The 24,583-nt window shown below is 40.0% G+C and overlaps 1 long non-coding RNA gene across 1 annotated transcript in view; it reads left to right on the top strand.

Annotated features, from left to right (window-relative positions):
• Positions 1 to 23,438, top strand: part of LOC113747896 (uncharacterized) — a 224,686-nt gene extending 201,248 nt beyond the window's left edge. The window contains exon 4 of the long non-coding RNA XR_003463971.1: positions 23,343 to 23,438. This is a non-coding gene — a long non-coding RNA (uncharacterized LOC113747896). The remainder of the gene's footprint in view (positions 1 to 23,342) is intronic.
• The last annotated feature ends 1,145 nt before the right edge of the window (positions 23,439 to 24,583 follow it).

Here is a 24,583-nt window from a genome sequence, read left to right as displayed (position 1 = left end):
GGCTGATTGCTAGGCTATCCGCATTCGTACTTATTTCAATGACTAATACTGTAGGACTAAAAACGACATAAGTGTCCAGTACCTGACTAAATAACATTCAACGTCCATGTATTACTATAACTGTAAAACTCAGATTTTCTCATAGGTTCCTATATCCAGCTTGAAAATACGCAAGTGTCTAAAAGCTGAACATAGACTTTTATAAAGAGAGGTTCTCTTTCGCTCTCTTTCGAGGTAATTAAACTGAAATTCATTGTATATGTGGTCAACACGTAATGTTTTTTGACCGTCATGCAACCAACTCTGCCATCATTCAATCATGAGTATCTCAAGTCAGTGGACTAGTTATGGCTACAAACATGAGAATATAGTTGGAAATTGAAACAGAGAAACTAATTAGGACTACAAGAACCATGACTGAGAGAGAGAGGGTTGAAAGTAATGACTTGACTGCAGGCAGAAGGTGAATTGTAGCAAGATTTCTAAACAGTCCAAAGAGTTTATGCCATGCGTCTTGATAAGATCTCCCTGCTACAAATAAAAAACACATTAGCAGTTTGTTTCCACAAACCTCCCTCAAAACTGTTATTCCCAGCTTGCACTTAGCATAGACTTTCCAAGTAAGTGGCCAGATCTGCACAGAGATTACCCAAATGACCGAAGCCTTTCTCTCCACCTCTATGACCACCTCTACCCCCATTGAACGTTAATCCAACACTGGACTCATAGCACTGGCTGAACAGCGTCTAATGACCTCCCAAGTAATGTTTTTCTTTGCTTTCTTTCATTCTTCTTCCTTCCATCCAAATTTCTCATTCTTTTTGATAAAGAATCACTGGAACTTAGTCTAGAAATTAGACAAATAAAGGCAACATGCTAAGAACATTAGCAGTGAATGATGGGGAAAGAATCCACAGTGTATCAGGCCAGTCAGAGATGGAGGAGAGAGATTACGCACATTTCTAAACTGATCACTCAAATCAAATTAAAGGGTCACTTGAGACCGCAAACCTCAAGCCTTTAAAATGGAACGGGCTGTACTTGTTGGTTTTTTATCAATACAGAATTCATGTTTATTTACATATTAACTTTGGCCAGAAGCTTTTGGAGATTGCTTCTAATTGAATATTTCTTTAGCATCCAATTCTGGATTAAATATTCACACAGGTAAACACAGAAACATTTTAGCATCGAAGCCAACCAGTGTAACCACAACGCTCTGGGCCAGCTTCACTAGGAGAATTTACCATTCACAAACTCGTTCCACTGAATAGCATAATGTACCATTTTAGCTCAACAGTTGTAGCTAGCCAAAGCAGGCCTTTCAAGCTTTGGGTTTCTTACATGTTGAAGCTATACCGAGATTTAAGGAATTCGGAATATGGTGTCTCTCTATATTAAATTAAACAGCCATAGGCCGCTACCTCCAAGAACACCTTTCCAGCAATTCCATGCCCAGGGGACACAAATCAAGAGGGTGGTGTCTGGGGATCCCCCACCATGACATCTTGAGTATCCAGCGCTTAATGTTCTGCATTTTAATGGAGTTTTATGCATGCCTTTAGGCATTAATTTCAAAATTATCTGCTACTCTCATGAGTACACTCTACATGAATGTAAAGTCAATAGAAGTAAAGCACAGTTGCATCACTAAGGATTACAATATCGGATCATAGATGTGGACCAAATGTTTGGTCTGTCAAAATAAACTATTTGATAAAGTCTGAAGTAGCAAATGCCCCGGTAAACCCTGGAGGATGACTGAACAATACATGTATTTGTGGAAAATAAATTCCTTTTGTACTATGAAACTGATGAGAACAACTTTCCTGGATGTAGGAATGAAATAGAAATCAACCTGTTCCAGAGTGTGTTCAGGTCAGACAATCCAGTTTGCCTTATACAAATCCCCACTGACAGGACTGATCCACTTGTGGAACCCAGTCAACCCCAGCCCAACCCCAAACAAATCATCCTGCAAGCCTTTTTTTCTTGTAATGTGAAAACCATTGACCGTATAAAACATGGACATCGTACCTGTGACGTCACCCACAGGTGTCTGAAGAGTCGCCATCTTGGCTGTCCTGCCTGTGATTTGCCTCCCGGCAGACATAGGTGGGCTAAATGAAGCCTAGTTGCTCAAACAAACCACCTATTAATCAAAGTGGCTACACTGTTGATTATGCATAACTTTAACCCTTAACATAATTTGAATGGGTCAGTTAAGTTTCAGTACAGTTCTCTACATGGCACATGGTACATGCTACAGTTTTTTACATGTTATTCTCTTTTTCTTGCCTCAGTACTTTAGCTTAGTGGCTAATGATGGCTACTTTCTAACTCTCAGTGTGTAAAATGTTTATGTATTTGTCTGCCTCCGTTAGTGACAGTGGTCCATGTAATAAATGTAGTTTTATTTTAGTATTTGGTAGTGTGCCTCCGCACTAAATTGTTAGCTGCTTATCTGATTATCCAGTGCCCAGTAGCTGATGTAGCCTCTGTTGTGATCTGGTGCAACTGAATTCTTTTTTTTTTTTACAAATGTGACTGAGTTGGGTTGTGAACTCATGAATACATGGTTTTTGTTGAATTATTCACTAGTTTAACTGCTGCCTACATTTCCAATTGCTGAAAGTGATGTATGAGCCCTGTCCATCAGTGAACTCAGTGCATGGGGCCTAGTAGTGGTAGCAGTAATAGTTTTTCCACACTTGAATATTCATTTATTTTCAAATCAATTATATAATCAAATTTAGTAGCTCTGCTACTCAATATCCAATTTAAAATTGGAAGTTTCCCCAGGATCACAATACAATGCAGGAGAAAGTTGCACAGTCTCTGTCTTTTGGTAGAAGATGCCATCGAGTCCGCTAATTATGCCAATGTAGTGCAGGTGATGCAGCCGCTTTAGTGTTTTGAGGTTATTTAGGTTAAAAAAAAGTGTGTGTGTGTGTTTTTTTTTATTTTATTCCTACCCTTACATTGAGCACAGCTTGGTTTGACACCACTGATTGCACCCCAAGGCCCTGGGAACATTGGTGGCGTTGTATGGCAAAGGAGACTCCAAGTCTGATAGATTAACATTAATATGGACTGGGGGAGAAGGCTGGGCATATTAAAGGTCATTTCCCTCCTTCACGGCCATCGGGGGAAAATGCAACGGGCAATTGACTGCAGGGCCACACACGCATGAACGAATGTACCCGCTCACACAGTCACAAGAAAAAAAAGATACAAACAGACACAGAGATATAAAGACATACATGAAGGAGATAGCAGGGGGAGGTAATGCCAAATGCACAGCATAATAAAAGACATGTCCAGACATAGACGTTAAGACAAACAACCAGTGTCATACACAAAATGTGGGCCTCCACATGTGATGGCATTATATACATGTACTGCACTGGTAAACTCTGCTGTGTCGACAGCCTATTAAAAAACCCAGTGAATTTATAACTCCCAATCTGGTGATTAAGAAATGTGAATTTGCTTGCTCTTAGCTTCAAGTTCTTGTCACACCGGGCCTGTTTTCTGTCTATAAATCTAACGGCCAAGAGTTTTCTTCACCCGCCCCCCTCCACCCTTTTTATGGAGGTGATTGCTCCAGCCAATATAGGATTAACACTGTTTCATGTACATTTTTCATTACCTCTCACTAAATATGTGAAAGCTGTGTCTCCGAGGTACCAACAGATTTTCATTTGTCTTTGGTTCCCTTGGAGAAACATCCATCAGATTTGCTTTTCTTAAAACTGAATGGAATTAGTCAAAAAGCTATTTTCCCCTAAAGACATGGCAATAGTAGTATAATTTTTAAGGCTGTGAGAACAGTACTACAGAGAAACGTGTTTTATCTCCCGTACCAGTATTTACACTTAAACATTACAAATGTCACTCTCTGTTTGGTTTCCTTAATATTCTCAGGCTCTGTGGTCCCTCTTATGCAGATGGGTGTACGAAACCTTATTGTGCTTCACTCAAAAACATAATGCCATATTATAAGGCTCTATTTTGTTGTTAAGAATCAGAAACTGGTTTATTTCCAAGTAGGTTTTCACATACAAGCAAAATATCATGGTGTGTCAAGAAGCTCATGAGCAGAGAGTTGGAGCTCTGTGAATAGAGCTTATGTTCAGGTCTTCACTTATCCTGTGAGATTTAATATCTTGATATCTTAAATAATAATCTAAACTTTCTACTGAATAAATAAAATGCTGAGATTAAAGGCAACTGCATATTAATATTTTTAAAAAGTTTTCTTGCAACCTTTAAAATTAAGATGGCCTCACAACCCCCCCTGTTAAGCTTTAGCGACCCCGAGTGAGGGGTACAGACCCCCAAGTTGGGGACCTGTGCACAACCAGTGGAAAAAAATAGAAAATTTGAGAAATGCTGATCACAATATCTGTGTCCAGTGGTCCATTCTTGACTTTCCTGAAGGTGACCATGGGCAGTATAAAACATGGACGGGTTTCTGGAGAGCCGTTGTAAAGCTCAGGGTGAGGTGGCTGTTTTTCTGTTTTTTTTACCAGGCTGTAAACACAAATTGCACATGTTAATATGTGGGCTTATGGAGATTTACCTGTTCTGTAGCCAGCCTCAAGTGTAGCCATTTGAGGAATTGCAGTTTTTGGCACTTTTTCATTGATACCGTTCTCTTGATCTCAACAGAAATGCAGTTTTCAATTTAAAAACTATAAACTCATTGTGTCAACATTGCCATCTTGCACCAGGGGTTTTCTATTTCTACAGAGACTATTTATGTCTTATCTGTCTTTGAAAATCACATTGGAAAATAAACAAACAGCTCATTCACGTCTGTTTAGCTTTCCACTCACCCCTCACTTCAAGAGCAGAAGCAATAAATACACGGATGTATAAAAAAAAACCTTTGGATAATGTAAATACATACAGTGACTGTAAATGCTATATCACACACACACACGCATCACATGCTCCTGCCGTGTGTTTATCTGGATTTTAGCTTTCCTGTGTGGTTTTTGCCATGCGATGTTTAGGTGGGCAAAACATGTCACATAAAGCACAGTTGGAATAAGAAACATCAGAGGTAAGTGGTAAGGTAACGCATAAAACTCAGTTTATCCATCTTTTTATTAGGAGAAATAGTGTGCCCACATATTCAGCATACACAAATATTTATGTATTATCGTGAACAATATCTTAAAGAATTTGAAAGGAAACCAGAGGAGACCCACACAAACACAAGGAGAACATGCAAACTCACAGAAACTCACAGAAATTTCCTTTCCCAACCATGATTCGAACCCAAAACAACAGTGCTAACCACTGAGCCACTGTGCTGCCCCAATTGACCAAACTATAGTGCTTGAGTAATAGTAGAGGTAGGTGATCCTTCTGACAAAGCTCCAAAACCAGACGTCATTTTTCAGCATTGGTCTCAGGCTGGACAGCAGCCAGGTTGCACTTCTGACCTTGGGATGAATGTTCCCTTCTTCCTGTCTCACACCAGGAAGACTGCTGACTTGACTTCAAGTGCTTCCTGTCAGTGTCTGTTATATTTATGCAAGTCTTGGCAGGGAAGCTCACTCGGAGGCGGTGAGCAAAGAATGGATGCTGCAGAACCTCTATAGGTTTGGTGCACTGATTAGGGTTCAGTTGTAGCATCCTTTTAATCAGGTCCACCAGGTTCACCAGGGGTGTTGGTTAGCTCAGTTGGTAGAGCATCCGCCCCATGTACAAAGGCTCAGTCCTTGCGGCCCTTTGCTGCATGTCGGTCCCTGTCTCTCTTCTCACATTCCTATCACTCTTCAGCTGTCTCTATCAAATAAAAAAGCTTGAAAAAGCCTAATATCTTTCAAAAAAATCAGGTCCATCAACAGGCATTTACAACTTTTTAGCCAGTTCACTAACTGTCATGCCCAGAGTCCACATATCCATGGCCTCATTAAAAGGAACATGTAGCATTACTTCTCATGCCCTGTACTGGTTGGTCTCCAGGCAGACACCAGGCCAGACCAAACTCAATTAACTTTACTTTTAGTAACACTAACAGTGATTCACATTGTCTGTTTGAGCTCCACATGTACCATTGAACTCATGTGGGAAAAGGGGTGTAGCCAGCTGATAAATAATCAACCACAACTCTGTCCTATGAAGGCCCTGGTTACTCCTGCCCCCCATGTAAGAATATAGGCATTGATCCAGGAGTTCAAAGTTTAAAAAGATTCACTCATTATCGAAGAAAAATCCTTTCCACTTCACAATATTGCATTTGCCTCTGAACAACTTTGAGGTGGTTCTTATGGAACCTAGTAACCTTCCTGGCCACTGTCGTGTTCATTTCAGTGTTGTAGCATTTGGTTACAAGACCAAGAGCCACCCTCTCCAAGGAAGTGGGCTCTCTTCATGTATCTTCACTTTGATCAGCACTTTCACTCGTCACATTCAACATCACTTTCAGTCAAAACCAGCTACCAGGTGCAGTAAAAAGCTCAGGTAAACCAACTTTACTACATGCTACCTGCAGACAGAATAAATTAGCAACTAGCTGGTTAACATAGTAGAGCAGGGATCTTCAACTGGCGGCCCATAAACGACATGTGGTCCGCCAAAGCTTCCAATCAGGCCTTCGAAATGGCCACTGATTTAAGTATTTCAGGCTTTACATATTAACAGAATTAATAGATAACTGTAGTGAAAGAATGATGTATTGCTAATGCAAACCAAACATTCTGAAAAATCTGTTTTTCTGAATCACTGATTCATGCCGCTCGATCTCTTCATTCAGTCTCTATGTTGCTCACCCACCGCTGTTCTTGTTGGGGAGAGGGAGCCAACTTTGAATGGAAATGACAAATCCTGCATAGTATGAATTAACTACGGTTTGTGAGTAATCTCTGGCTCTTGGTTGGCTCCACAGCTTGGAGGCAGAAGTGATGTGGGTCAGTTATTAGGGTGAAGTTTACCAGACAGGAGTTGCTTCTTAGATTTTAGAATAGGGTAGGAGAACACAGAGTATCTTTAAATTGTTTGAACGGATAGTAACCAAAAGGCGCATCAGAGAGGAGGGCGTAAGCTTCATTACTTTTCTGTTTAGATGCAGAAATTGCAAACGTGCAAAATGCGCTGACATAGCTGAAAACTGTTTGTTTGTGATTACATTGGCCTAAGAGGAAATAACCAGGTAATTACATAGTATTACACACATACACAGGGCCTGAAGTTAGCAAGTGATCCGAGGAAGCCAGCTTTCATTGCAGGATATTGAAAGCGCCAGTAGGACGCAGGTTCAGGTTCCGTGCCTCTGTGTGCTGTGGCCTGTTTGTGTTCTTTGGATAAGCCTCTCGCTCCCTCAGAGGGAGGAAATAAAATCAACAAAACAAATGAGCAAAGGCTTAAGAGTTCTTATTGATTGGAATTAATTTCTAATGGCGTCACAGGCAGTAATAACAAACAGGTTAGTAAAGACTTTATTATACGATTCAGCTGGTTTTACACTAATCAGCACTGAGTACGAGTTGTAATTAGCAGGCAGGAGCAGGGTACTTATGTTTATGTGTTATGGTGTGTGCTGTATATTTGCCTTTTGGATGTGTTTTTGTCTAAAGAACGTTGTAGTTGTTTCCCACCTCTATATACTTTAGTCCCTCCACACTACGGCTAGTTGCAAGGGTCCTTAGGAAGTCTCACTGTCCATCTTTCTTTTTGTCAGCGATCTACAAATTAGTACCTCGTATGCAGTCCCATTCTCTCTTTCTCCACCACCACATTAACAAATTTATAGTCCTGGCCTTTAGATATATAGTGTTTTCCTTGGTTCTGTTCCCATCTAAGTCTTGCTTATTTAAAAGCCGCATAGCCTCATACATTACCTGTGGAGTTTGGGTCTTAACATTATGTCACCATGGGATCGGGGGTTCTGCTCTTGCACTTAAAAGCCCCCTGATGACGGACAAAGACATAATCAAACGAACTCGGAGGAAAACACGCCGGCCTTGCTTTGGGTATGTACCGCACAGTGCAAACACACCTAAAAAGTATAGATATATGCGTCTAATGTTGAAGCTACAAGTAATTTTGCACTTTGCTAACCCCCAGTGGTAGTAAGACCAAACTTTTTGAAGGCTTCATAACACTTTAAATCACTGGAAACTTGAAATCAAGACCAGAAACAAAAATCAGTACACCTGATATATCTCGTCTTAGTACAATGATCCCAACATTTTAAAGAGAGACATTGTCTGTTATCACAAGTTCCTGTGTCTATAAGCAGCTAAACCAATCTATCAAATGAGTAGGCTTGTGAAATTTGACTGACACAGGACACAAAACTATATTCAGGGATCTTTATTTCTCAACTACTCTCTCCATGGGAGAATAGTATTGACTTAATTATAGTGTTCAATTCAGAATAGATTTAACAAAGTTCTGTTAACAATGTTTCAATTCTGTTAACGACAAAGTCACTTGAACCTGTAACTCACTATGTAAATCTTCAAAAGATTTCATGGGCACAAATATACCAAATAAATGAAGTGCATCCACCACTCTAAGAGTGTGACTTGGCTGTGACTAATTTACACTGTTTAAACAGCTGTAACTGAGTCAGTAAAATAACTATTACAATATTTGTGCACAAACAACTCTAGCCGTAGCCCCTCTATTAATACAAAAAACATACAATTAATTTCAACTGAACATAAAACATATTGCACATCAATATAAAATAAAGTGGTTCAGTATATCTCAAATACTCACAATATTTTATCAATGTGTTAACTTATATGCACATGTGGCGGTAGGCCATTAATTCCATACAGCACTGCATAACAAAAATATATATCAATTTCACTACTATGTCCACACATTAAATCTTCTTAAGCATGAACAATAACACAATATATCACTTAAATGTAATAAATGAACTTACTAATGCTTTCAGAAAGTAATGATCGCGCCATCCTTATGAGTTGTGCATTAAATCTGTTAATATCGAACCAACATCGGCTGTATGTTCATCCATTTTGGAAAACACCAAATTCCCCATGAACAAACAGATAAGACACTCAAAATAAGAAGGCTTTTCACATCCTGTTTTCTCTCGCGATATTTCTCTGGAGCGTCTCTTAGTCTGCGGATACCCAAAGGGCACAGTGCCATCTAGTGGCTCCTTTCTGAACATTGTCTTTTTCCACTGAGCTACAAGGATTTCATAATAAAAAAAAACAAAGGTAAGAAGAGAAGCCATAAAAACCACCATCACCAAGGATACAACTTTGGGACATACCTACTAAACTTCGTCATTACACTACTCTTCACAGACAATGACCTCTAGGCATCACTAATCTGTTGTCTTTCTTGGCAACATGTGGGAGCGCTAATCCTGTTAATGCTGGCAAAGAAGAAGCCCATTAAAGGGAAGAAGCTGCTGAACATATGCTGAAGCTCCCATCAGTGTTTTCACAAAATCATAATGCACAAAATGCTGACTGAACATGGAATGTGGTAGAAAAGATATGCCAGAGGCTGAATCAGCCATCAGGCCTAGTCCAACTGTCTGACCAGAGTCATTTGTCACATAAGTTCTACTGTGTATTTTCTCCTCCAAAACCACTGCAGCACCAATTAAATACAGTATAGTTAGCTCAGAAATAATAACCTCGCTCATTTGTTTTGCCCTGGCTTTATAGACCATGACACAATGAGCGTTTTTATCACAAGTACATACTGTAACCGCTGGACACAGAAATGCATTGGCTTAGTGGTTTGTAGCCCCTCAAGGAGAGTAGTGATCCTGTTTGCCCAGTGCTAAAGCTGTCTGGGTGGTCCTGTATGAGGTTTTCTGGGAAAACTTGTTGTCTCCTCTGTCACTGGCACATAGCTTAAAATGAAGGAACTGCTGCAAGCATGGTGAGATGGTATTGAAGACGCAATCTAGAAAGCAAGAGAAAGTCTTTTACAGAAGTCTGTATGTATCTATTTGTATATGTCTTATGATTTTAAATGATAACTGAGTGATTCAGAGACATACTTGATCTTGGCCTTGTGTATTCATGCTTCCCTTTAGAGGTGTGATGGATTGGATGTTTTTCTCTTGATTGTTAATGAGACCGGGATGTTGCCTTTCCTCCCTGAAGACCTATTTTGTACAGACAGACTTTCTGTTACAGCTTCAGCACAGGATGCCACAATGAGTCAAAGGAAGTCGGTAGGGAAACTAGAAACCCACACATCATCTAGGTGCACTGACTCAAACTAACACACATTGAATGGATACTGAAGTTCACTGTTACGAAGTGGCACAGAAAATTCATCCTGATGCTGCACAGTTCCTCGATTTATATCTTAATGTCAGTCTGGAATAGTAGTTTTAATAGGTTTGTTTTGATACCTGTAATGTTGATCACAATACTCTGGTGCTATCATACTGTACATCATTGCTGTCCAGTGAAAACCTTTCACCACTTTTGAGGATAAATAACATTTTGAGTTTTGATTCAAGAATAGACGACAAGCTCTGTGAACCGAGTCAGACTGATGCACACCTGTCAGTGTCAAGATGGTTGTGAGCTTGGATTATGCAGATTTCAATCTAAAACAGTAAAATAGCTTTGGATAGGCCAGTGTGCTCTGTGGAAACATGTAGGACAACCTTGATATCGATAGTTTACCAACTGAGGACATTAACAGGAGAGTCGAGGCTCAGAACCACCCACACGTCAACCCATGGACATACATGGGTTTTCCAGAAAGCTAAAAATTTAGCATATCTTCACTCTCACTTTTTTTTCTTCTGTCACACACATATGCATACACACGTGTGCGCATACATGTACATGCATGTACACACTCTCCTCGAGCCCCTGTGCTGTAACAAGAACCTCGGGCTGTCAGCACAGCACTGTGAAAACAAATTAGTCCAATGATTAATGGAAGGGAATTAGAGCCAGCAGATCATCCTGCTGTGAAGATGGGACACCCAGTGAAGAACAGCATGTGGCACACACACATTTTCATGACTAAACTTGGGTGGACCTATGCTCGTAATATTCATTTTTTTCAATCCTAAACCACCATGTTGACCACTACACCTCTACATTAAACTCTTATGAAACAAATGTAAGAGAGAAAGAAAGAACTTTACCTATTATAGGAATTTATATATAGCAAATGATCTTAATGTAACAGAAGAAAATACACACCACCCTCTTGAGGGATCACACATGCATTCTAAAAAAAATGTACCCTATTAGACATTACAGATTACATACACACCATTAAATGTTGATTTGCATCACCTACTAATGTGAAGTTTTGGTTCTGATAGCAGCAATATATGACAAGTTTGGATTGTTGGATTGGATGAAGACAGGTTCTTGATAAAGGATACTTAATATCTGTGACCAAACTGTACGTCATGGTCCTCTAAGGTGAAAAATGTGATGAATGAGGCACTGTCATTAAACAAAAGTGCAAGTTTTAACAGTATGGTAACAAAGCGTAATAGTAGCACAAGTAGAGAAGAGCCATAAGGTCAGTATCCATCCATCTATCCATTCATCCATTTGGGTTTGGCCCCAGCAATTCCAGCTCCTCCTGGAGGATCCTGAGGCACTACCAGGACAGATTGACCATGGAAGTCCTTCTAGTGGGTCGTTTCCTACCCTCACCATATCTCAAAGGCTGAGCTCAGCCACCCCGCTGAAGCTCATTTAGGCCTCTTCTATCTGCAATTTTGCTCTTTTGGTCATTATGCAAAGCTCATGACCATGGGTGATGGTTGAAACGTACAGTAGATGAACCGAAAAACTGAGAGCTTTACCTTCCAGCTCAGCTCCCTCTTCCCAATTTAAAATGTTGTGCTTATGGCAAGTGCAAAGGACCAAAACTCTAGAGTGACGAATAGGATGAAACAAGAGACGGTAATTACACTTCTCATAATAGGAGTTTTAAAGATAATAACCTTATGATAGCAAGATGTATGATTGCCAAGGGGAGTTGGAGCGCATAAGTTAAAACATAAAACTAATCGTGGTTAGTCTTTACAGCACAGTACATTACCAAAATACATAAATTCTCCAGTGCTGATCATCTGACGATTGGTCCTACACCCTGTTTTCAACTGTGTGCTAACTCCCACACAGTCATGTTTCTTTTGTAACTATGGCAACACATCACATTCTTTGATAAAGGCTAGCTTTTGGACAAGACCAAATAATGTTTCATGATTGCTAATTGTGCAACAGTTGGATTTATACTGGAATCCGCAAATGGAGCAAAGATGATTAGCATATTTATCTTTACCCACCCACCACAGTGAAAAAGTACACTGATGTAAGCACAGCATATTCCAATATAAGGCGTATAAATATGGTTATCAGGAGTGATGCCCATGGTATGGATACATAACAATAAAGCACCATGCAGTCTATGAATTTAGCTAAATGACACATTATTTGAAGTTTCTAACTAAACATGAGGTCAGTGTTGGCCTTCTTTAAAGTAAATAAAAACTCATATCAGCCAGTTACATCATCCCCTGTTGATTCATTCTCCATTAGAAGGCAGTATTGGATCCCAGGGTTTCTCGAGCATTTAATAGGTGTGGTCGGTCACGCAGCCCTTAGAGAAATACCATCACTAAAACAATTTCATGGTTTTCATGGTGTCCACGATGATCTAAATGTTGTTCCCGAAGCTTTAACACAATGACCAACAGGGCATTTTTGGCTAAACATGGAGTGCTGTTCACTGAACTTTGTAGCAAAAGGGATAAACTTGACAAATTAGTGTATCTCGGTGTAAAATACAAAATACAGACAGTTGACAAACTCTACAACTCCCTGACTATGCTCCTGCAAAATGAGCAGCAGTGTTTTTCGAGCGAACCAAATACCACTTACTCCAATGCCACAGATTAGTCAAAGCTAAGAGGGAAATGAGACTGATTGGAGAGAAGAGCTAATTAGATTAGAATTATTTTTCATTAAGGTCATTTGTGCGGTGGATTAAGAGGGGGAAACTATACAGTGGTGAGAATAATGCTTTCAACGTGCGCTCTGCTGTGAGTTGGCAGCATTCGACACCAAAGAAAAGAGATATCCTTTTCAGAAAATTAGCCACTGGAAGCGATCATCACCAGAGCAAATACTGACCGCCAATTTGGATAAGTGATATGGGGGAAAAAATAAATACATTGTGAACTTTTACACCATGTGCCGATACTCTCCATCCCTTTTTATATGTTGAACTAAACCGGAATGACCAACCGCGGTTTCCACCCTCAACATTTATCCTGGAGCAATACACCAATTATTTTTAATGGAGCTGAAATAAGAATGGCGTGAGGATCTCGCAAGCAACGGAAGGCATAAATTGCCTGCAGTGCATTGATGACCTCATACAGGAAGCTGTGGCCTTCTTCTTCCCCTTTAGTGTCTTGAGGGTGATGGGTGATGTGATACGAGGCAGGGCTGACGGGGGGGGTTTGGATCTGCATGTGGTGCGGCTACGTGAGCACTTTGACTGACCTGTGCACCGCAGATTGACAGGCGAGGGAGCTACAGATGTCTCACCTGTCAAGAGGCGGATCGCTAACACGGTGGACGGTGACAGATGGAAGAAGGGATGGATGAGTGGAAGGGAGAAAGAAAGGTACTGTGAGGGAGAAAAGTCCAAAAAAAAAAAAAAAAGTTGAGGAAAGGGGATTTGAAGAGGAACAGAGGAGGAGAAAAGGTGGAAATATGAGGAGATTCTTGCTAGGGAATGACAAAAGGAAATAGAGGCAGGAGGGCAGAGGAGTGAGGGGTGTAGGGTGAGAGTCCCTCTGGTAGCTAGAGTGGATGTAACCTAACCAGCAAGAGCAGTTAATGACATTTTATATAACTATTAAGCAATTATTGAATACACAAAGCCTTTTTATAGCATCCGAGCACCGTGTACGTTGGGGATTTGAACAGAGGAGGGGTGCAGAGGGATTAAAAAAATAGTAATAATAAGATCATTCGAACGTCCGGGCCAAAACCTACATTTTCATGGCAAAAGCAGTCACGCTTGTGCATAATCCACAGTGCACCTCAGGTTTCATATTTGACTGGGGTTTGTCCGCAATGGTCTCGGCTACTTTCTTTAACAGGTACAGAGCCCTCTGTGGGCTCGCTCAATGACTCCATATAGCAGACCACCACTCTGGCTGTTGCTTTCCCCCCTCCAGGCTCCCAGAAGAGCTCACACAGCAGAGAAACACACTCATGTACTCAGATGATGGAGTCAAGCTGCCAAAAGAAGTTGAAAGTCTGTGGCAGGAGGGGAGCATGCAAAAGGGTCCAAGAGGTGACCACCTGTAGAGTAACGGTAGTGCCAGTCTTTGGGGGATAAATTAATTCTGCATGATATCAGCTTGATAATGACCGGAGCAGACATGATCTGGAATAAAAATGAACGCTTGGCTCTCCTGACAAAAAGAAGGAAGGCATGTCAGAATATTTTTAGGCCTTCTCTTGAAAAGTTGCATGACTTGTCTTGTACCCTCTTCACCTATGTCTATCATTCAACTTCATGACTGTCAATGAACATTTGGGGGTCTAAGGTGTAGCCTGCTCAATGCCAAGTCACAGCATGAATTTCTAACTCTTTTTGACTCTAAACTGAAAAGAAAAGGCAGTATACCTACAGTATCATAGTCTGATCCTGCCATAGGAATCATCTGCCATGCTGTGTTGTAATATTTTGAAATTACAGCAGTTGGATATCTTGGTCAAGTAATTAAGTAATTATAACGAATGGAGAGGTGGCTTGATATAGTAAAAAATTATATATGATATTAAAGTTGAGCATCTTACTAAGCAAAAAATATGTAAAATTAAACGTTCATAACTTTCAGAAAATCCAGTTCAAAAACCGCTCATTCTGCTGTTCAGATTATTTCTCAACACTGTGTAGGCGTGGTAGCTCTCATTTTGATTGACACCTCCCTCTGGAATACCGGTGAAGCAAATCAATGTACTGCTGTGGACAGGGGGAGCAACAAAGTGCACTTTCCAACGAGGAACTGAAGCTGTTATCTACACTATTTTCAAAGAGACCAGACTCCTTTGACAAAAACAGTTATTTTACTACAATGTCTTTGATTGATAATTTGGTTCATAGATAGATATAATTGCGTAATATTAATAAATGTCTGTGCATGGCTGCACCCAATTCAGACCTAATATTGGGAAAGTTTACAAAAAATCAAATGACAACATTTTAAATTTGGATCGAAACGGCTTTCAAATACTTTTTAGATTACATATTGTTATGTTCATAAGACCTTAAATCATAGAGTTAGAAGGCTGTTGGATTTCCAGTGGCTAAGTACTTTTAAACAGTTGGAGTAGAAAACAACTTTGCTTTCAACGTGCGCTCTGCTGTGAGTTGGCAGCGTTCGACACCAAAGAAAAGAGATATCCTTTTCAGAAAATTAGCCACTGGAAGCGATCATCACATACTGACCGCCAATTTGGATAAGTGATATGGGGGAGAACAACTGTGGTTCTATTCCATTAGGTCTCTAGGTTGCTGTCCTGTTCATCCAAGTGCATTTATGATTGTGTTGAATTTTTCTCAGCTTCGTCATGTTGCATTGCTGGGCTTGAGTCATTAGTACAGTGGCCCTGAAGTGCAAAACACAACAGCAAATTCAAAAACACAATAGCAAATCAAATAACACAACAGCAAATCGAATAACACAACAGCAAATTCAAAAACACAATAGCAAATCAAATAACACAATAGCAAATCAAATAACACAGCAGCAAATTCAAAAACACAATAGCAAATCAAACAACACATTAGCAAATCAAATAACACATTAGCAAATTCAAAACGGAAAGGGTAGGTACCCACGGGCGACATGAATCGTCGCTGATTGGACTGGTGGTCCCCTAAACCGGAAAGACATGGCTTACATGTTTTCAAAATATGAGCGCTGTTAGTGACAACGTACGTGCTGCTATTAAAGAATATTTTGATGCACGACATGGATACGTGTTACTACGGAAACGCATGATATTCACTGGATTAAATTTTTTTTGTTTTTGACACTTTATCTCGTAATTACGAGAAAAGATCTTGTAATTACGAGATAAGGAAAGGTGCCTCATTGGCCACTGCACTTCGGTAAAGTTAGAAAGATATTGGCACTTCCGGGATCAATAACTCTTAAGCGAAACGTTGTTAAAACACAAAACACGCATATTTTCAACTGTAGTAAGACAGACAACGAGCTACAACCTAACGTTCATCACAACAAGCCATCCTCGGAGCCACACCAACAACATTAGTGTTTACTAGGACTATTCATAATTTCTGGGAATTTTTATTAGGAATATTAATCAATAACTTCAATATGATACAGTACTGCAGTAACGCTATCTACACTTCAAAATCTAGTGCCCGACTACATCGGTTTGTACGGTAAAGCGTGTGAGTGCTTCATGATGCCTTAAAGTGCACCTCGGAAACTCAGAAATCAAATAATAATCTCATTTCTAAGATATGCATATTTAGAAAAGTCATTAAATAAACAAATCAAATTGTTTTCTGACAATTCTTGTTCTACATGTTCCCAGCTACCTACTTCTAGTGCCCGACTACATCAGTTTGTACGGTAAAGCGTCTTCACAGTGACGCTTTACCGTACAAGGTGCAGGTGCAGTGAAAGAACTTGAAAATCACCCCAGAAGTAGCTGGGAACATGTAGAACAAGAATCAGGTGGAGTTGTCAGAAAACAATTTTTCGATTTGCTGTTGTGTTATTTGATTTGCTATTGTGTTTTTGAATTTGCTGTTGTGTTTTTGAATTTGCTGTTGTGTTTTGCACTTCAGGGCCACCGTACATTAGGGTGCAGGCAGCATGTTGTGCTTGCATGCATACATTGACATGGGTCTGCTTCAGTCTCTTTTACTTCAGGTTTTGGTCAATAAAATTGCAGAAACTGACGCATACACATGCTAGACTTGTAGAAGTTAAAACTATGTAGAAAGTATGTGGAAGAGTTTCAGTTTCATTTCATTAGTGGCCTGATTTTATTTGAGGAATTTGATTCTTTATTTGAGAAAATAAATGGGTAAAGGCTAATAAAGGTTCAAATTTAGATATTACTAAAGGAATCAGAAGGCACTGAAGTCAAAAAGTGCTTTCTCAGCTTGGCATCATACATTCATAAGAATTTCATAATTCCATAATGACCTTGTGGACATGCTTTACTATCATTATGGTTTCTTCAGTGGTGCCACCATTTCAGACCTTGACCACATCAGAAATGTTCATATAATCACAGCCTCTTGGGTATTATCACCACGTTAAACAACACCTTCAGAACTCTGTGTCTAATTCTAGCTCTAAACCTAACTGCAACTTTAAATCATTTTATTTAGATAAATAGGGACTATTTACTCTTGGACCATTTCCGAATGTTTATATGTTCCTGAATTAGTAAGCGAGTATTGCAATGGTATTAATCACCAGTTTTTCTTGCCAGTGGAACGAAGTTGTCAGTAAAACTCTGGGAGCCGAGCCGTGGGCTCTGCAGATCTCAGTTATATTTACTCTCTCTACAGTAGCACCATGGGACCTGCTGTGAAAGCAACCTCTGTCTAATCAGGAGAGAATATTCTGGATCACTTAGCTTTAATATTTCATGTGCCAGCAGTTCAGTGAAAGGGATGTTTTGGACAGAGGAATCCCACCATGACTCACGATGCTCCTCCATCTCCACTCATTAATGAGGAAATTTAAATTTCTGTAATTGTTGCCATTTGCTTATGACTAAAGCACAAAAGTTCAGACTCGAGTTCATGTCAATGTTCTTTTAAAGATAATCACAGAATACTGAACACAAGCCTGATAATAACCATATGAAACACAGTGGGATGTAAGTGCATGTAAAACACCAGAGAGTCCTCATTCCTCTGAGCTAAACTGTATATAGTGTCAGCTTTGTATATTGTTTCTAAGTGGCTGCATTTCTCATGCTTTTTTAAGCAGGTTTTACAGCGTATTACTGTCTATGGCTTTTTAAATGCTCCCCAAATATGAATACGTACTCCCCATGTCATGTATATTATCCTGAGTAACTTGCATGTTCCATTAAAAAATGTAAAAAATAAATAAATAAAAAAAGGCCCACATTCATCAGGAGAAAATAACATATAATTCAAGTCACTTTTTCATTATTTACAGAACAAGAAATCAGAGTTATTCTGTGGAACAAGGTGCACCATACATGTAAAAAAAAAAAAAAAATCAAACCAGGAAAAGGCAACTAAAAATAACTGCAAAACCAAATCATAATATTTTCTCAGGGCACTGTACTTGCACGTATGTGTGACTGGCTGACACAAGGAAAATAGACAAAGATGATTTTTGGAAGTATTTTCTCAAGACCTCACTCTATTTCCCGTGAAAATATTGTGTCGCGTACATGGAGGCGAGTATATGGAGCAGGAGTGAGGATCAGGAGGTCAGACTGTAGGTTGTAAAGTAGGAAACGCTGTTGTTTTCATCTGAAGTATGACATGTTAATTCAAATATATGTGTTGTATTTAATTAGTATGTTTAATATATGTATGTTATATGTTAAAGTCAAGCACTGTCACCTCACACGCAAGAAGGTTCAAACCCTGGCTGAGGCCTTTATGTGTGGAGTTTGCATGTTCTCCCCATGTCTGTGTGGGTTCTCTCTGGGTACTCCGGCTTCCTCACGCAGTCCAAAGACATGGAGGTCAATTGGTGATTCTAAATTGTCCGTAGGTGTGTATGTGAGTGTTAATAGTTGTCTGTCATTATTTGCCCTGTGATGAACAGGCAACTTGTCCAGGGTGTACCTTGCCTCTCGCTGAATGACTGACTGACTCCAGTCCCACCGTGACCCTGATAAGCAGTTATGGAAATTGGATGGCTGAATAGATGTCAGAATACTAATCCTTAAGATATCAGTCCTGGTTGATCTCATGACACACATTGTTACTGTGGTAAAGCAGTTTAAAGTTACGGCAACACTTCAAGTAACAAACAATATTCACATGTTTTTCTTAATAAAAGTGGACTGTCAATAACCAGCAGTCATGATCTGATTCATGCATGTTTTTTTTTGCTTCCAAAGTCAAGAATGACTCTTCCCCAACATGTCATTGTGACCTTTTAATGGTTTAAAATCAGCAAAATAAATGAAATAATCGATTAATAAGTAAGTTATAACACATTCTTCATACACCATGAAATATTATAGTATAATATATATAATAATGTCTTATAAGAACCTTCTTAAATGCGTATACAATATATTGCTTGTAAGTGCTGCACATGGTGGTGCACAATAGATCAAACAGATGCTCACATGACATCTAATGAGTATGTATCATTACATACATATATACTGTTTACCTCTAAATGTTTTTTTCATGTACTATATTATGCAACGGCATTGGCACATTTAAGTTGTCATTGATCTTTGAGTTGGAAATGCCAGCACTTGATCAAATCATTGTTAGTCTGCGGTGTCGACTCGCTGCACAGTTTTATTACATTCATTTGGTGCTACGGAGCATTAAAATATTTATTACTACATATTTTAACCGTTACAAGGGCCACACAGCAGACCCAAGCTATCAACCATGTTTATAAAACAGCACGTATCTGGCGGGCAGCGCTGCCATTCATCCTGACAACTCAGCCAGACAAGACTGATGGAGTGCTGACAGTGTAGATGGATGGTCGTGGAGGGAAGGAAGGAAAGAAAGACGGAAGGTGCGGAGGCTGGCATTGCCAGATGGGTGGAGGAGAAGAGAAGGAGAAAGGTGTGTAAACTGGCAGCAGACAGAGAGACGGAAAGTGCGAGGTGGGGTTTTGTGCAAGGTGTGTAGGGTCAGTAAAGGAGAGTATAATGGGGTGTAGGTTGATGCTGATGGTCGTCCTGAGCGCCACGGGCCTCCACAGCTCCAATGATAACTTGCGGTTTTCAAAGTGTTCCTCGGAGCCACAAAGAGGCCTAAGAAATGGCCGGCACTTGGCAAGCGGTTCACTTTTCCATCACAAACAGGGACCTGGGACCCTCACTCTTGAAGAAGGAAATGTTTCTTAACCATATACCACCCAGTTTACTCTGGCACCGTGCTGGAAACCAAGACTTTTATATGCATAGCTTTAACATCGGCTTTTGGAAACAGAACAGATGATGGACGAGGGCCGAAAGCTACCTGCTGGTAAAAGGAACACCAGGCTTGTAAAGTGCGCGCATTACCCTTCGTTTGTGACTTGTTACACCAATTAAAGGATTTGGGAATCAAAAATGGGGAGTTTAGTTAAGTCTTTGTTCTTATTCGGTCACTTTTTTTGTTCTGTTTTGATCCCAGCGAAGCCGTAACTTGCATCTCTGGTTTATGCTTGAAACGGGCCAGAACACAACGTGAAAACCACAGATCACAAATACCACTGTAAGAAGACAAAATGGTCCCTGTTAGGGTCCAGTATAAGCCAGTCACGAGTGCTTGTAGTGCTTATAGAGGCATGTAGATGCCATTTTTGAAATCTAAAATACGTAAATGTATCCTGGACTGTGCTGCCACATCCATAATACTTTTCTTGATATCTTTGGTCTGGAGCACAGATTTGATCCTTCTTTCATGGGATTGTGACTCTGGTTCTTCTCTCCTGAATTGTAACTGTAATTGTGAAATCCTTTAACTCAAGAAAAAATGTGGATGTAATTCAAAGATGCTCTTTCTGCTGTGCTCCTCCTTTACTTGGTCCATTAAAAAGATCCTGGAAAGGTCAAAGTCAGGTCTTCTCTTTGTCGAAGCAGATCTTTAACAACGATCCTCATCTAACACCTTCAGCTTCCTGTCTCGACTATCATTCTCCTTAACCTCTCTATCCTTCACTATCACTACCATCTCCCCCTTCTTCTCCTCCCGTCTTCTCCCTCCCTTCCCCGCCTTCAGTTCTTACATTCCCTGACCTAATCCATCCTAAGTGTTTACAGACCACTCGATTTCTCAAAGGGGGTCAGCTGGTCTTTCTCAAACAAACCCATCTAAAACAGATGAGTGGCAGTGGTAGCACTAGAGTGTGCGTGTTAAGTGTAGGTTTGGTAGATTAAAAACTGTGCTGGTGAAATTAGAGTCGAGAAAATGAGGAGTGGATGTTTTTGTCATCCATTGAAACATACCAAAGATTGCGCCGGCGCAGCAAAGTATTGTCATCCCTGCTTCTGACTTAGCAGACACTCAGATTGGTCAAACCTCTGGGCTGGGTGGTTAATGACACTTTATTCTTTGGTCTGACAAACTCAGAGCACATATTTATTCTTACTTTATATGGACTTTATATTCTATAGATTATGAAGATTTAGCTCCTCTTGCATTCTTTTGGCTAAAAGCCAACAATAATCTGACTTACATATATAGTGTCCTAGTTTTCAATTACTGAGTTTATAAGGAAGTCATTGAGTATAGATATAGATTCTGCACTTATAAGTAGAAGAAAGCGCGAAATGTTGATCCCTACAATTTGAAATTGCATGAATTATGACTAATGTAGTTTCCATCTTGACGTCTATCTGTGAGCCAGCACCTTATCAGAATAATTGTGCATTATTCTTACTTAATTCAAACAAAATAATTGAAACATGACACAAAGGGTCAGTGGTCAAATAACAGGTTGAGGAGTGGGTTAATAGCAGGGAGGAGTGAGACGTCAGGGGATTGCGCAAGCAAACAAGGAACAAAAGGTGAGAGAGGTCAGGCCGAGGGAGAGTGAGAAAGGCAAAAGAGGATCCAAAGCAAGGGTTCGGGGTTGTAAGAAAATGGGATATGTGTGTGTTCAGCTTGTGGACGTAATGTATGTTTTTCTGTCTGATCCGTGGATGAATGCCGGGACAGCGAGAAGGGAGGAAACAGGGTTGTCGGTGGGATGGGACGGGATTAAAAGGACAAGTGTGGAATCTGGGGTCAAGGCTGAGATTTAAGGTCTTTACTCTTGAACATAGATCATAGGAATGGCTCTTAGTCTGTGGGAGCTCGCTCTGTGTTTGTGTGCACGTCACAGAGAGAAAGGGAGAGGCGCAGATATGGAAGTATTGTGGGAAACAGAGTCGAACCCTACCCGGATTTTTCATGCCTTGCCTAGGTACACAAACTCTGCTTGATTGCCTCTCATTTGAACCAAAACCCCCGACACACACATGCACAAACAGACATGCAGAGATGCATATGAGCTCATGTAAAGCACACACACGTACACTTTTCTCTTCAATCCTACACAGCCACAAGCTCCCACACACACCATTAGGACAAAGCTGACATATGTAAACATATAAAATAAAGCCCAGAGCTCCATCTCTATCAGTGTTTGTTTTTAGAGGATGAGAACTACTCAGACATGTTTGAAAAGCTGTATGTTCAATCATCCTGCCATCCGAAGCCAACTCCCCCCTCTGCTGCCTCTATCCTTATCTACGATATCTCTCTATCTCCATCAGATAACACCATCAGTGCTGTCACTCATTCTTTCTCTTCACCTCTCCATGCTTTTATCTTGGTGTAGAGATCATTGCAAATGCGTCTACTTGACTAGCATTAATCTGATGGTGTCCTCCTAGATACTGTGCACACACATCTACGTACTACAGACCCCTTGGACTCTCTGTCCAGGTTAACTCTTGGCTGCCAGGCACGGCAGTGTAATTTATGAGCTGTAATTATGGAGGTGTCAAAGAAACAGAAACAGTCCTGCTGCATAAATGAGTGACGTGTTGCGTCAAGTGACTTCCTGTTTTTTGCCCTCTTGACCTTGTTGGTTGACCTATTTCACTTAATTAAAGGTAACAGTGTGACAGCACAGCAACGAACATAGAAATAAGGTCCACCGACTGGACGTTGTAATTGGCTGTATCAGTGGCTAATTCTGTGTTTCAAAATAAAATGCTTTGTTTTGAAATGTCTGTTAAATCAGAATATCTTTTTGTTTGTTTTCTTTCTGCACAAATCATTGGAAACTGTACAAATGTTTTATAGATTACCAACAAATTCTGTACATATTAAACAATAAATAAAACTTTGTCTATATTTGCGAGGCGTGAAACAAGTATTTTAAAATCATTGATCTGGATCTAGAGTCTTCTTCTGTAGAGAATCTTTTAGGTAGTGTTGCCAGACTCATTGGGATGTTCAGTCTCCACTGGGAACATGTGTGCCAAACATGCACACTTTGGATAAAAGTATCAAACCATTACAAATGTGATGTTTGTATCTCTGATGCTGACAATGCAATCCCTTTTTCCCCCTCTTTTCTTCTATCTCTGAACTTGCTTTCTCAGTCCCTCAGAGACCACAGCCGAATGAGCCAGAGCACAGAATCCTCCCAGGGGTCACTGCTGTTATGGAGATCAATATCACAGACCGGAGGTCTCCCATCGGAGAACTAGCTACTAGGGGTGCAACGATACACGGTTCGGTTCAGTTCGATACTTTAGTGTCACGGTTTGATATTTTTCAATACAAAAAAGAGAAATTTCCATGCCTCTTTAACTTGTAGTTTATTGAAACGACCAACATTTGTTTCAACTCAAAAGTACAGTTTCTAAATTAAATTTAATGAATCTGGTGCAGCTCTACCTGCCTAATTTTCTGCTGTGAATACTATAATACCTTGTAAATAAGGCATTGCCATGTTGCAACGAGCTAGCTTTGCATGTAGCTTCTGTCTCACGCGTCAATTTACACAGATCACCATGAGCGGGCGGAAGCTAGGCACAGAAAAAGCAAAGAGAATCTGGTGGATTTTCAAAATAAAATATCCCTTGCAAACTGCCGGTCATAAAAACAGACAAAGGCTCTACTCAACAAATGAGCTAAGATCACCTATTATTGTTGTTTGACACAAAACAGGTCTGAAAGCATTCATTCATTTTTGACTTTGTGAAACTTGGAAATACCCCCAAATTGCTGATTCTCTGAACTGCTCTTAAAATAAATGACACACATTTAGTTTGTTTTATTCTATAATCTACTCCTCCAAACTATATCAATAAAAAAAAAAGTGTTTTTCTTCATCTGTTGGAAGAGGGTTGGAAAATGGTTGATACTGTTACAAGTACACATTCTTCTGATACCTTTTCTTTGAGGAATCAACACATTTTCTACAAAACAAAGAATTTGAACCACAACATACTTGGTCCAAGTCCAACTGGGGATCTTTGTTGTATGTTGTTCCCAACATCCCTTCCCACTCATTTCCTGTCATCACATGGCTACTGTCAATGAAAAGCCACAAAATACCCCCAACTTACAAAAGAAGCTAAACAAATGTTGTGCTATGGACACATTTCAGTCATCATCAAATAGTAGTGAGTTTCAGTGCTCTACTGGAAGCTGGACAAAAATAAATAGTACCTAAAAGGTCATGAGAGAAATTGCATGTTCTTGAGACAAGAACAAATGCCTAGTAAATGGGGACTTGTACAGCATTGTACTGGCTACCTGTCATGACCTACAGCAACAGTTGTCTGGTCCAAACCTTCACATGGATCATCACTTCGGCTTCATTGTTTTTCTTTCT

Source organism: Larimichthys crocea, chromosome XVI, assembly GCF_000972845.2.
Source record: "Larimichthys crocea isolate SSNF chromosome XVI, L_crocea_2.0, whole genome shotgun sequence".
Lineage (NCBI taxonomy): Eukaryota > Metazoa > Chordata > Actinopteri > Sciaenidae > Larimichthys > Larimichthys crocea.
The sequence above is the reverse complement of the archived record's forward strand: the minus strand, read 5'-3'. Positions and strand labels throughout refer to the sequence as shown.